Source organism: Vitis riparia, chromosome 18, assembly GCF_004353265.1.
Source record: "Vitis riparia cultivar Riparia Gloire de Montpellier isolate 1030 chromosome 18, EGFV_Vit.rip_1.0, whole genome shotgun sequence".
Classification (NCBI taxonomy): Eukaryota; Viridiplantae; Streptophyta; class Magnoliopsida; order Vitales; family Vitaceae; genus Vitis; species Vitis riparia.
Window position 1 is genome coordinate 30,830,012 of NC_048448.1, and position 14,006 is coordinate 30,844,017.

Here is a 14,006-nt window from a genome sequence, read left to right on the forward strand (position 1 = left end):
CTCCCCACAATAGTGATTCAAATCTCTAACACTTTAGGGTAGTGATTCAAATCTCTAACACATTGGCAGACCCGACTAAGGCTTGGGGTATGTGCACCCCTCAATTTCCACCACCCGGCCCAAAAAAAAAAAATAAAAAAATAAAAATCCCTTACATGTAAAAGTTTTTTGGGAAAATAAAAACCAAAATAGAAAATTTGCTCCCACTAAAAATTATAAATTTAATTTTAAAATTTTTAAACATAAAAAATAATGGTAACATAATATTATTGCCAAAAAATTACTATTACCATTAATTACTAATAGTATATTAAGATTGAACTAAAATTAAAAAAAAAAAAAATCTTATTTAATATTGTTGATACTTTTTTTTTTTCTTGTTCATTCAATCCCTTTCCTTCTTATACTTACTTTTTATGATTGATTTAACTAAATCATAAAAATAATATTTGTTAAATTATTAACTACTTATATTTTTACTTGCAAGTAAGACTATAATGTGAGTTCATCTAAATCTAATCATTAGGCTACTAGTGTTTTAGTGATTTATTATATGAAATATAAGTTTTAAGTTAAAGATTTTATATTTGATTATCTTATATTTAGTTATTAGAAAAAGAAAAAAATTTAAAATATTGATTTGATATCTATGAAAATCTTAATCTCTACTTTTGAAAGCACATAGAAAAATATAGGCTTTTGAATGTGAGTACAAAGAATTAGATAAGTAGCATAATAATAAGATCTAAAAAAGCGCACACCTCTTCCGTTTGAAAAATATCAAAATTTTAATTCTTTAAAATAATTTTAAAAGTTTTTACTACAAATTGATTAAAATTATTGAAAATTTCTAATGATTTTTCTTTCTATTTTTTTTAATTCTTTTGAAAATTTCCTTTAAATATTCTTGATAACTTATATATATAAAATCTAAAACTCTTTTTGAAGTGTTTTTAGTACCATGATTGTTTAATTTAATATATTTTCATAATTAATATTTAAATTTTTTAATAATAATATAAAATACCATTGATTTCGTTATAACTAATAATTGACGATTATAATAAAATATTCTTCTCAATGCTCCCCTTAACAAAAGTCTTTAGCAAGTGATCAATAGAATTAAGAAATTTGATATACGATACAGCCACCAAAAAAAAAAAAAAAAACTTTATTTTATATTATAAATTATTTAAGTACTGTTAAGGCAAATTTATTTAATTATTTTATTAACTAATAATTTACATATTTATAATATGATGGGAGGCATTGTAGACTATATCCGACAGACAAATAATTAATTCAGGTAGTGCTTCATTTCTATGAAAAGATTGTCCCAAAAACTCAGGACAAAGGTAGGGTACTTTAATTCATTGGCAGTACGTTACCTTTGAATGTGGTAAGTAGATGTAAGGTCTGTGTCAAAGACTCAGAAAATGGGTAGTTGGGGTTGGTTTCTGGTCTGCAAAATAATTGCCGACCAGAACTTGCATCATTGAATTCTAATTCATCTTTGGTTTCCCTCTCTTCAAGGTTTTCAGGGCTTGGAAAAATGGTTCTCAACGAAGAAAAGAGGGGTGAGGAAAAGACAAAGATGGATGGAACATTCAAAAGTGTTGATTAATGTGGGTTGATAGTTAACTTTTATAAAAATTAAATTAATTCATAATTTAAAATATTTCAGAGTTTTTATTTTTGATGAAGGTGACAAATAATGAAAAGACCAATGATGAATATTAATTAATGTAGATATATACTTGTTTATGTTAGAAGGTCATATTTGTTTATAGATTGTATTTTTAATTTAAATTTTATTTTAAATAATTTTACCCTTTTTCTTTCTCAAATTTCCTTTCTATTTTTAAAAGAAAAATATAAAAAATTTAGGTCTTATTGATAACTATTTTAAAAAACAATTCTAAGAAATAATATTTGAGAACAGCCTTTCCAACACTAGTCCCCATTTTATTATTTCTTTTTTCTAAGTCAAGCATTTGGGAAATGGGGTTGTAGGGTCTCTTAATTGGAGGTCATTTTCCTTCTCAACCGTCCACCAAACACTTGGAAATTTAGACATAGGACTGAGGTTGACTAATATTGGTATTTAATCCAAAGGCTAAGGAATAGAGTATATCTTTTCCACAAAGTTTAGAAGGATGTGATTTGTATTATATTAAGAATTCCCTCTTTTTCACTCAAGTCTTTTTTAATTGTTTATTTATTCAACTTAAAGTGGGACTTATATTCCAATGTCAAGAATTCAGGATTGGGTTGATGGGAAAATCAAAATTGTTTTTGATTATTAAGAAATATAAATTAGGGAAAAAATATTTATATAATTTTTTAGAAACTATTTTAACAAACCTTTACTAAAAATGAATCAATCTTACAAGAACATTAAAATTTTTTAGTGAAATCATCTTAAAATAGCGTCATCCAAACATATTGATTACTACTAAAAAAGAACCTATTTTAGATAGTAATTGTCATAAATTTCACATCTTTTGAGTAGTAATTATGTCTAAAATGCTCAATTGATATGTTTTTACAAAGGGTTACCAACAATTTTTGCGAAAATGTTATTCCTCATACAAAATTGTTGTTCTTGGTGTCAATTCTCAAAATTTTAAATTGGAAATTCCGGAAACCCAATGAGATTGATGCTAAGTGTCCATTTATTTGATTTATAGATAAAAGATTTGAAATGATTTTTTAACATAATGTTTTTTTAAGAGTTCAAGCCCATTAAGTATTCTAGTTGTTTCCTAGAATCACCTTTGCCTTTTCCAAGTCTATACTATGAATCTCTTGGTCTCACAAACAAGTTCTGGATTAATCTAAAAAACTTAACATGATATCCATATATGACCATATGGAATTAAGCCTACCGCTAATACAATAGCCTGGCTCAATTACCATCAAACAATAAGGTAAAATCTCCCAGAGATTTCTGGTTTTCCATTTTAAACAAAAGCCCATTTACAGAACACCCTATATACATGCTAGGAGAAGAAGATGGATGAGCAAAACCTCCCAGAATTGAATGATCATGCATTTTATAACCTCTTTTTCAGCACATTAACAAAGCGATTAAGTGGTCGATAGAGAAGCAAATCAAACTGCATGCTGAACTAGGTGGTGCCAAGATACTAGTCCATAGTCGCTTTGATTTCTCTAATAAGGTTGATCAGAACTGTTTCAATTAACATCTTTCAAAGATCTTGTAAAGCTTCTCCAGTGAAGCTACCTACAGAGAGTGGGGAGCAGTCTCATGGTCACAAGCAAGGATATGATAATGTAACTCAAAAGAAAAAGGAAGGAAAATCAAACCATATAAGAAACCATGTATCTTTTACAGAAAATGCTGCTGTGGACCAAACATGTTTCTAAACAAGACGAGTCAATATAGATTTCTTCATGCACTTAAACAATAATATAGTAGAAAGATATAGTTTATGTTTGTTTTCTGGAGAAATCTAAGGAAAAAAACTGTTAAGGGAAATGGTCTTCCCATGTTTGGATATCATGGACAAAGGTAAGCAAAAAAATTACTATGGAAAAGAGGAGCAAAATGCTAAAAGATTTTTCTCCTCAATTTCCTTCAACAAAAAAGGTGAGGAAAGTACCCTAAAAAAATTTAGAGCCTGTTTGGTTGCTATTTCCAAAAACTGTTTTCTGTTTTTGAAAACAGAAAACACTCAAAAACACATTTGACAATTTTTACTTGATTTACATTCTCAACTTTTCTATGTACAGACAAATAAGAGAAAAAAATTACAATTTTTACTTTCCCTTCTATTATTCTTGTCTATCTTCCTTCTCTCAGACCTTCAGAGAGCTAAACATAGTTATAATGTAACTGCTAGTCAAACAAGCAGATTTCTATTTTCTGGGAATTCTTAACCATCAGTACTATCCAGACCCATAATGAGCAACATAGACTGTAGGGCAACGAGCTCCAAGGAGGGAACTTTTCAGATCTGTCCCTGAACAAGCTTTTTTGGAACTAATTAAAACTTCTAGGAGGTAGTTCTAGAGTGTCTTAATGATAACTAGGCACTAATACATCCCAGAAATATTTAACAGAATATTTTAACAGGTACCTGGACAAATGTTCCATCTGTAGCCATTGAAGTTGGTGGCTTGAAGAAGAGTCTCACAGCTGGAAATAAGACATGCTGGATAGACCACTCACGCTGGGCCCATGCATTTTCTGCCTCCGCAAGCAGTTCATGATCAATTTCTTCTTCAATTACAACATCATCCACTGAGAACAAATAAAAAGCATGCTAAGGATAGGGGATTTGATGTAGCATTGTAGAGAGAAAAAGAATATGGGGGAAAGAAATTGAAGTAGAAGAGAGAAATTTCAAAGAAATTATGAATATTATTAGTCAAAATGTCTAAAGTATTTAGCATCACTGTGCCTATATATAGATAGATAATCTTAACTCTACCAGGAACCTAGTTTTAATAATCCTAATGTAGGAAAAGGATAATTTTTATCCCATTTCATTTTTGAGAAAATGATACAGTGGTTATAGTGTATGATCCTACCAAGTTAGGAAACTAAATTATGATTAGAGGCACATGCAAATGCCAAGAGAGACCACTAACTAGCATGATCTGTTTGTTCTATTTCAGTTTTTACAGGCTGTTATAAAGGTTCTAGTTATTTTCAGACTTAAAAGTGCTGTTAAGCGCTGAGATTAAAAGGTCTTGAGACTACTCAACAGATTAATTGCAATCAGTTTTGACATCAAATTTTAGAAAATCAGATTGTGAATCCTTATTGGCTCTCATAAACCCTCAGACCTCATTTTCCATGTTGTAACTTCTCAATTGTTATCTACTTTAGGTTTTATTTTATTTCTGGAATTCCTTCTAAGAAGCAGATTGCAACAAGACAGCAGATCTCATGCATTTTTCTGCATCGACCTTGATTTGCCACACCTCACACATGCATCTCTCATATACCACACATTATAAGACAACCATCTTTCTGTACCACATCAAAATGCTTTTCTTAAGGAAAAAAAAAACATGAGACTATCGTATAACGTCTAAAGCAAAGAGAGAGAACAGCAAACACCCTTGTCCAACATTTTCAATAGACAGAATAAGAATTACCAGTTATTTATAATAATAATAATAATGAAATAACAACAGCAACAACACAACCAGTACTTAAATAAGAATATTGGACATGTACTATCAAGTATAACCATCAGTATGAATGCTTGGTATTAACCCATCTGAAATTGAATATAAAATCGTGGGGGTTATAAAAATTCCAGCAGGTAAATTTCCATACCAAATAAGACAAGATGCAAAATAGAAGAAAGTCATCCCACAAAAAACACATAATACCACAGAGAAGCAATGAAGAACTAATTTTGTTCAAGTTATGAGGAAGAATGTATGACATGGGGGTTATAAAAATTCCAGCAGGTAAATTTCCATACCTAAACTATTGGAGGAATTTCCCTCATCCTGAGGATTCCTAGAGGATTGTCTCTTCTTGTAAAACTGAAAATTATCACCTGATGGGTTGGGCAATGTTGGAGGATGCAGAGCAAAAAAGTTTGCAAGAGCTGATGAAATTCCTTGAAAACAACTTTTTTCATTCTCCCAATCAATCTGCAACAATGAGCAAAAATAACAATTAGTAGAAAAATAATAAACGTCCACCAAAAGGAAGATAATAGAATTGGCATCCACTCACTTTGAGGATTTAGATTTGTAGGATAGTTCCATTATTTCAAAATATCATATGATGGCAATTTCAGCTATCATGACTTTAGAAAGCAAATAACCAGAATATTCAGCTATCACCATTTTAAAGGTGATGAATGACTCACATCATAAGACTGATAGTGACAACCCATTTTGTTGGAATTAAATGACTACCAACAAGCATATTAGTAACATGTATACCCATTATTTGACTTGTTTTCTAGAGGTTTCAACCACTGTAAAATTGATGAGGTTTTACATGGTTTCATCAGAAAATGAGATTAAAATCTAATCTAGAAAATGATTAAATCATTATGTTGCATTTAGTATGTTGCATATCACAATACTATCTAGTGGGCAATACATTGGATTGCCACAGCCCAGTCAACAGGTTATACCTTAATCCCAACAAAATTCCACTAATATTGGGTCTCCAATCACCAGGATCAGATAGAAGACTACAAAAGCACTGTGTTACACCATTAACCTTAATCCTAGCTAAAAAATTTCTTCTTCTGAGAGCATTGCCATTTTATGAAAGAATTTAGTGTTCCTATCCCCTTCCCTCAACAAAATTTCTCTGAACTTCTGTCTCCAAGATGCCACTTCCAACAAGGCCCACTGCTGGAAACTCTTCCCCACCAGCCCTTCTAGCTTCAATTTCCTCCGCATTCAGAACTACTACCCTTTCTTCAGCATCCCAAAAGCCCACCTTATTCAAGGCCACCTCCTTTCTAATAGAAACATTATCAAACACATCATCTTTCCACACCTTTAAATTAGCATTCAGAGCCTTCAACTTGGCTGCAGGGATATAGCTATAAGTCCCATTGAACCTGTAGCCTATCCACCAACTCCTTAGCAAGTCTCCAAAACCATCCACTTTAAATTATATATTTTCAAGTCTAAAAGGTGATTTACCCCTCCTATCCCTCCCTGTCAAGCAGAACTAACGAGTGGTCTGACATTGGCTTAGGTAAAACACTTTGCAAAAGACTGTTGAAACGACGTTCCCATTTTTCAAACACTAAGAAGCAGTCTAGACACGAATGAGATCGATTATTCTCACCTTCACACAAAGTAAAGGAGCGCCCCCCCCCCCCCCCCCCCCCCCCCCCCCCCCCTTCCCCCCCCCCCGCGTTAACAGAATATCACGCAAGTGCAACTGCTCAATTATATATGGAAAGTGTCTTATGGTTGCTGTTATTCTGTCACTATATCTTCTTTCCCCGGTAAATCTGACTACATTAAAGTCACCTCCAAAACACCAAGGATCATCCCACACACCCCTAATGTCCCCCAATTCAGCCTCACAGCATCTGAATCAACAACAAATTGAAAACACACCCTCTTCCATTTCCACCAACTCCAGAAGTCTATTATCCCAGAAAACTGGACATCTTCCTCCTCCCAAGCTCCCCACTAGCTCCATAGATATCCTATTAACTTTTGTTTCATAAAGACACACCAAGTCCGCCTTTTGAGTCCTAATTAAGGACTTGATGACAATCCATTTTTCCTTGCTGTTGACCCCCCTTACATTCAAGGATAGGATTCTCACTTTCATTGGTCCACCAGCACTAAGTCCCAGCTCCTCCTTCCACAACTACCTTCCTTCCTTCTTACTCCCCTGTAATTTATAGAGCCTTCTAGTTGTCAAAGCTCTCTTTTTGTTTTTTGAAAACCTTGCCCTTATTTTTTGCCTTTTCCTCAGTTTTCTTTCTTTTTCGTCCATCTAACTTCCTTTTGAGGGCTAAGATCTCCTTCTCGAAACCATCAATTGACATGCCCAAAAATCTACTGAAGCCAACTAGCTTGGAAGAACATCACTCCTCCCTGGAACAAAGCTCACTTGGTCCTTCTCCCGTAGACGACTTCTCCCGCATCTCCTTTCCCAAACTTCCTACAGAAGCTCATCTGGTATCAGGGAAATCCACTATCCACAAAGCCAAGAGGTGAGGACCTCTCAACCTCAACCGAAATAACAACTCCACCCACTAAGCAAAGAGAAGAAGAAGAGCAAGGCCCCAACCTCGGAGGAGATTCAAAGCTTTGAAACACACTCAAGCCAAAAACCCTCTTGGGAGCAAAGTGCGCCGGATCTGCCAAGGGGGACACCCACCATCTTGAAGGGACACACTGTCACCCAACCCAATAAGACAGATCCTTTGCCACAACACTTTCCGAGAGACACCCCATGCTGAGAGGCCTCAGCACATCTACCAATGACCTTGGCCACTTTAACAGCTATACCATCAACTGGGTCTAAAGAGAGCCTACATTGCACTCTAAAGCCCAGCCCAATCATCTTCCTTTTCACCTTTTTTCACTACAGCTAATATTGCCTTTCCCATGATACATGATCTGTTGATAAGTGATAGTGGAACTTGTTTCTTCTTTTTATCAACAGATATTTTATCTTGAAGTTCCTCAGATTCTCCATTCAGGAAACTAAAGTTCATGTAACTCAAGAGGAGAGAAAGCTAAAAAGAAGTGTGTTGGTGTGTTTGACAAACCTGATTTTCAATGTAGAAACATGATCATGGATCACAAGTTCATAACATGATAAGTGAAAAACATACAGAGAGGTAAAAAAAAAAAAAGAACATAAGAATCATCAATAGAGTTCAAAACCTACATCATTGCCCAAACATAGTATAAATTCTGGGACGCGGTCCATGTCAGGTGTGTACTGGTCAAGTACGACAGGAAGCCTAGATAAATTCCCATCTAGATCAATGCTAAGGCTGAAATACTCATTTAGCATTTCTGATTTTTGCTTGAGTAGTTCCATGTTCATCTGGGGGAAAAAAAGAACAATTATATTAGTTGAAAAGAAAAAGTTATTTGAAGGCATCTTACACTTATCTAATTTAATATAATGCCATTTGTTTAAGAGAAATGAAGATTTATGGTGTGAATAATAAAGAGATCAAAGAATATTGACACTCAAAAAAAAAAAAAAGTGTCATAATCAATAGATATCAGGAAAGAAGAGCTTTTCATTTTTGAATGCTGAAGAGGACATGAGAGAGACCCTTTTGAGAAGCATGTATTAAAAGAATGTCATATTGAGGTTATAGTTGTCAATATCTCAAAAGAGACAATATTACACACACACACATGCATCCATGTGAAAAGAATTCATAATATTGCATTTTGATTAGCATCCTACAATACCTATGTTATAGATACAATAGCTAAGATGCGACATTGTTGTTAAGGCACTTTAAAATAAAGAACTGACAGGCTCTCTTATATTTGGTTTTGCACCTTTTGCAGTTAATCATATTTTAGGTCTTTCTTTTTCTTTTGAAAAAAAAGGTAAAAAACAGCCATTATTTCTCAGCACATGGCACAACTAACTTTCAATTGTCATGAGTCATGAAAATATGAGAATGAACATTCAAAATGGTTCCGTAAACTCAATAGAAAAATAAAATAAAATGAAAGATACAATATACACCAAACATAAACCAATCTAAAGTAAAGACATTTTACTTCTGCAATCTTCTCTTTCAAGTCATCATTCTCATCGCATTGTTGATCTAAATCCTCCTCTTTCAGAGCCAGCATAATTAATTCTTTCAAGGGAACAGGATTGCTTATTTGTATAGCATTAAAATGGGCAAACCGGCACAGAACTTGCTGATACATGAGCTCTTTGCTGTGAAGACATGAAAAAATGGGAAAAGAAAAAATCAAATAGCTGACACAAGTAATCATTTAACTCAGGGAAGAAAAAACTGCAAGATCAACCAGCCCGTGCTTCCAAGATCAACCATAACCAGTTAACAAAGAAAGAAAGATTGACTTTAGTTAATTTTTTAGAATTACTAGTGTAAAATATTTTGCAGAAAAGAATCCCATTGTGACTTATTGAAGGGAGAAGCTAATCCTCAGGAATTAGTAATTTCAATGGGTCAGTTTTACAAAGAAGTATCCCATTATGAGAGAGAGAGAGAGAGAGAGAGAGGGAAATACATGCAGAAACACAGACACTATCAGAAACAAGTAAATCAAAAGCAAGCCAACTAAAGAAATATTAAAAGGCGCTCAGAACATTAATTGCAAAGTTTTAATAGAACTATTACCTCAAGTTTACCACATTTACAAGATATAGGTGAGTATTATGCTGAAGCAATGCAAAAACATCATCTGCCATTCCAATATATGTGCAGTATTTTATAATGTCCTGCAGACCTACACAAGAATATGTCATTAGAAGCATTTGACACATTTATATAACTCTAAGAATTGGTTTCACTATCAAGAAGTTTTATGGAAAAAAAAAAAACCATTTACCAGAATGAGAATTTCCTTCAATCTCTGAAACAAGCTCCTGAATGCTAGTAAGATCAGCAGTTTCCTTTGGGTTCCTTCTTTGTCTAACAGAAGACCTGCACCATGAGTTTTTGTGTAAGAATAGAGAGCAACAAAAAAATGTGCACATACAAATCAAGAATGGACAAAAAAAATATCAGGGAGCCTCAAGCTCAATTAAACAAATTCACAACTAAATAGAAAATTTCCCAAAAGAAATAACGGGGGTGAACTAACCCAACATCCAAATGTTACAAGAATGAAGAAATACCAAGAATAAGATCAAGTCCAGAAAAACACAACACACAGATCATCTCTCCAATACAACAAATACTTGCTCACAGGTATAATCTCACTAGCATACAAGATCACTTTTAATCTGGAGATAGCTTCAAAAGACAGGAGCATGTAACTAAGGAATGACAACTGAGCATCACTTGCACCAAAGGATGTGTCATCAGCAAACAAGTTGAAAATCTGAATAGCTAAGCCCTCCCTTCTCCCAATCTTAAAGACTTGGAATATAACCTCTTTCCATAGCCCTAGTTAACAGTAGCACTCAGATTCAACCGCTAGAAGAAAGGATAAGGAGAAAGCAATTTCCCTACTGGAGACCTCTACAGCTTTGTCCATTCACTAACAGTGAGGACTTGACCACAGGGGTACAGAACTTAATCCAACAATGCACTTCTTGTAAGGTAGAATGCTCAAGGTCTTTGCTGCCAACTCATTTCCTCAAAATCTGCTACTCACCTGAATTTCTCCAAAGCTAGATTTCTCAAAACCAGCTCCTCTTCAACTAAAGCCCCATCTCCTTCCTTCAAATTTGGTTGTTTAATTTGATCTTGTTGAAAGAGAGAGAGAGAAAACCTTAATTCTCATTCATATGATTAACTTCTTGTTGAATATCATTCGTGTATAATCCTTTAGCCTGAGTCCAAAATTTAAAGCAAGTTTTGTAGGCACGAAGATGATGTAAAATTTTGGGATCAACAAATTGCCATAATACGCTACATAATTGTGCATCGATTTTCTTCCATTGCACTTTGTCAACATCGGGTATAGCATCCTCAGGTGTAACAAGATGATCCTCATAATCATGTCCCATAAACCAGAGTTCCACGGACGTTGACCAGGAGAGATAATTCTCACTACCAATCAATTTTTCCGATGTGATAGTAGGAGATCCAGAGATGACGGATGTAAAAATAGGATTTTTAGTCGCCATATCCACTTCACCTGAGATTGAATCAGGTTTGGATCGAAGAGAGCCCTAAAGGGAGGACGGATCACAGCTGTGGAAGAAGAACCTGATATGTCGGGACCCAAACAAAGGAGAAAAGTGACTGGAGATGAAGAAGAGGTCTTCCCAAGGCACACACAGGTCTCGGCCAAGGAAGGAAGCTGCCGTCGGGGGTCGGAGAGCTGCCGTTGGAGGCTGAAATGCCAAAAAAATGGAGAAGCAGGGTTCGGAGAGGACTGACGAAGGCGTAGAAGTGCAAGATGGCATTGGACTAGCCTACTGGTAGAAGCTCGGCACTAGAAAGTGGGCCACGCGCCCTCACGCGCCAGCACGTGGGATTCAGGCCGCCGGAGAAAAACGGCACGTGGGAGGTGCGTGGATCGGATTTTGGCTCCGGTGCTTTGAGAAAAGTTGTGGATCTCCTCTTTGCGCTCTGGTCAATGTCGGAAAATATCGCCTGAAAAAAGTCGCCGGAAAAATGTTGACGGCGATGAGGGTTTTCTGACCACGATATGGCTGACCGAAAAGCTTTGGGAGATGGGAAAGGTGACCGGAATGAAACACGGTCACTGGACGGATTCCCGGAATTAATTACACGGGTAAACCAGAAAGAATAAAGTTTTCTCCCTTAGCTTTGATACCATGTTGAAAGAGAGAGAGAGAGAAAACCTTAATTCTCATTCATATGATTAACTTCGTACAATAGAGAAATATATATACAAGGTTAGGTTGAACTAACTACCATATATGTGACCTATATTAAGAAAGGAAAGAAAGATTGTACACTATAAATACATTATATTCAACAGATCCAAATCATCCACTACAGAAAGATAACTCCAAACAATTCTCTACACTTTCTAAAGATACTCTTTTATAGCCCTCAATTTACTAGCCAAAATAGAAGTAGCTCCCTTCTCTCCCCCACCCCTCCCCTTCCCCACTGGAGTAATAAAAAATTCATCTAGCTGACAAACTAAGAACCACATTTGAAAATGGTCTTCCCAAGCAAAAGAGGAAGGAACCAGTAGACTTGCAACCCACACTCTTGACCCTTTATCTAGGGTGCTTAACCCAAATCTCACTACTCAGGCCCAAATTAGATCCTAGGCAAGAACCTGCCACCCCTGCACTTGGAGCAAAGCCACCTCAATGTTACAAGGACATGCCACACCACCTTGGGCTGAAAGTCACCAATCTCTAAAACCAATCCTTTAAATTCATGTCCAAGGAAAGACCAGTTTGAACCTCTACCTTTCTTGTGGGCTAGGTCACCCCACCATAGGCCTAGAACCACTAAATCCCACACTCTCCTTTTTCAAATTAAAAGAAGAATTCTCAGTTGGTAGGCTCTACTGCAACAGGCAACCATACCCCTTTAATGGATGACGACCACATATCCCCAACCAGCCCTCCTCACTCTCCTTCCCAGTGCATACCTCCATACCTGTCATCTTCAACCTCTAGCCCCCCTAACCAAAGACTAAAAACAACTGCTTCCTAAGTAGTTTAAGGGAAGAGGAGGAGCAAACCCATTCAAGGCACTGTTTCCCACCACAAAGCAACTGGAGGATTGCACCTGCCTGACCATGATACCAATGAATCCCAGTACAGAACAACCATCAAACTTCACCAACACTCTTGCCTATGACAGATGTTCTGTGTTGTGGTGTTTTCATCCACTGCAATAAACCCCCCACATATTTTGTACCCCCTTAAACCAATCCTCTAAATATGAACTGGGAGCCTATTAATCTAATCCTCATTTTTTGAGATCAAGCTTCTTTTCTGAAATATCTTACAGCAGGAAACCACCAATTCAAGGAAATCATTTTCTTCTAGAAAGCTTGGCAACCAGACTTAGGGACCCATCCAGCAGCCCCATGCAACCTAAATACAAAAGGAATAAATCATCATTCAGAGCTTATACCCTGACCCTCCTCACCTGCCATTATTGGCCTAACTAATTTTCATTGACATTATTGTATTTGGCAATCGGCTTTTGACAGAAAATAGCAAACATTATTCAACGAGGGAAATGAAAAGCAGAGAGTTGACACAATCATTCTCTGAGTCCAGGCAATAAATCTATCCTCATCAGTATAGTCATGATTCAGTATGAAAATAAGGGGAAGGATTCTCAAATTTTGAGAATGAGGCTTGAAGAAATCATTTTTTTGAGAGGAAGGAAATATTAAATATAGTTATTGTCATAATTGTGAAAGAAGAAAAGGTAATCTCAGATATTGACAGTGTGACTTGCAACAAACACCATTTGGAGGATAGGGAGATCCCGGATCTCATTGCCATTGCCATCATTGTGAGAGAAGAGAAGGGGATCTTATATTTTGAAGGTCTGACTTGCAGCAATCTTTGTTTCAGTCAAGAAAGGTCTTGAATCTTCATGCCCTTATCATCATTGCAAGAAAAGTAAACAGGAAATCAGATTTTCAAGGTGTGAGAAGCTGTTTCACTGAAGTTTGGGCAGTTGTTCTTGAGGAAAAGAAAGGAAAGCACAGACATATTGATGATTATTCCTTAGTGTTTGAATTCCAACAGAAAAACCCTGTGATTTGGTCATAAGAATAAAAAGTTTTTGTTATTCCTAAAATTTAATTTTTCCAAGACATGGGAGGACAAAAACATCAACGGAGCTTCCTATTATAGTTAGAAAACTCAGGTAGTTAGTGTGATCTACCTAAAT

The 14,006-nt window shown here is 35.5% G+C and overlaps 1 pseudogene; it reads right to left on the reverse strand.

Moving 5' to 3' along the window:
• Nucleotides 1-2,873: 2,873 nt before the first annotated feature.
• The window catches only part of LOC117907308, a 33,323-nt pseudogene continuing 22,190 nt past the window's right edge, over nt 2,874-14,006 (reverse strand).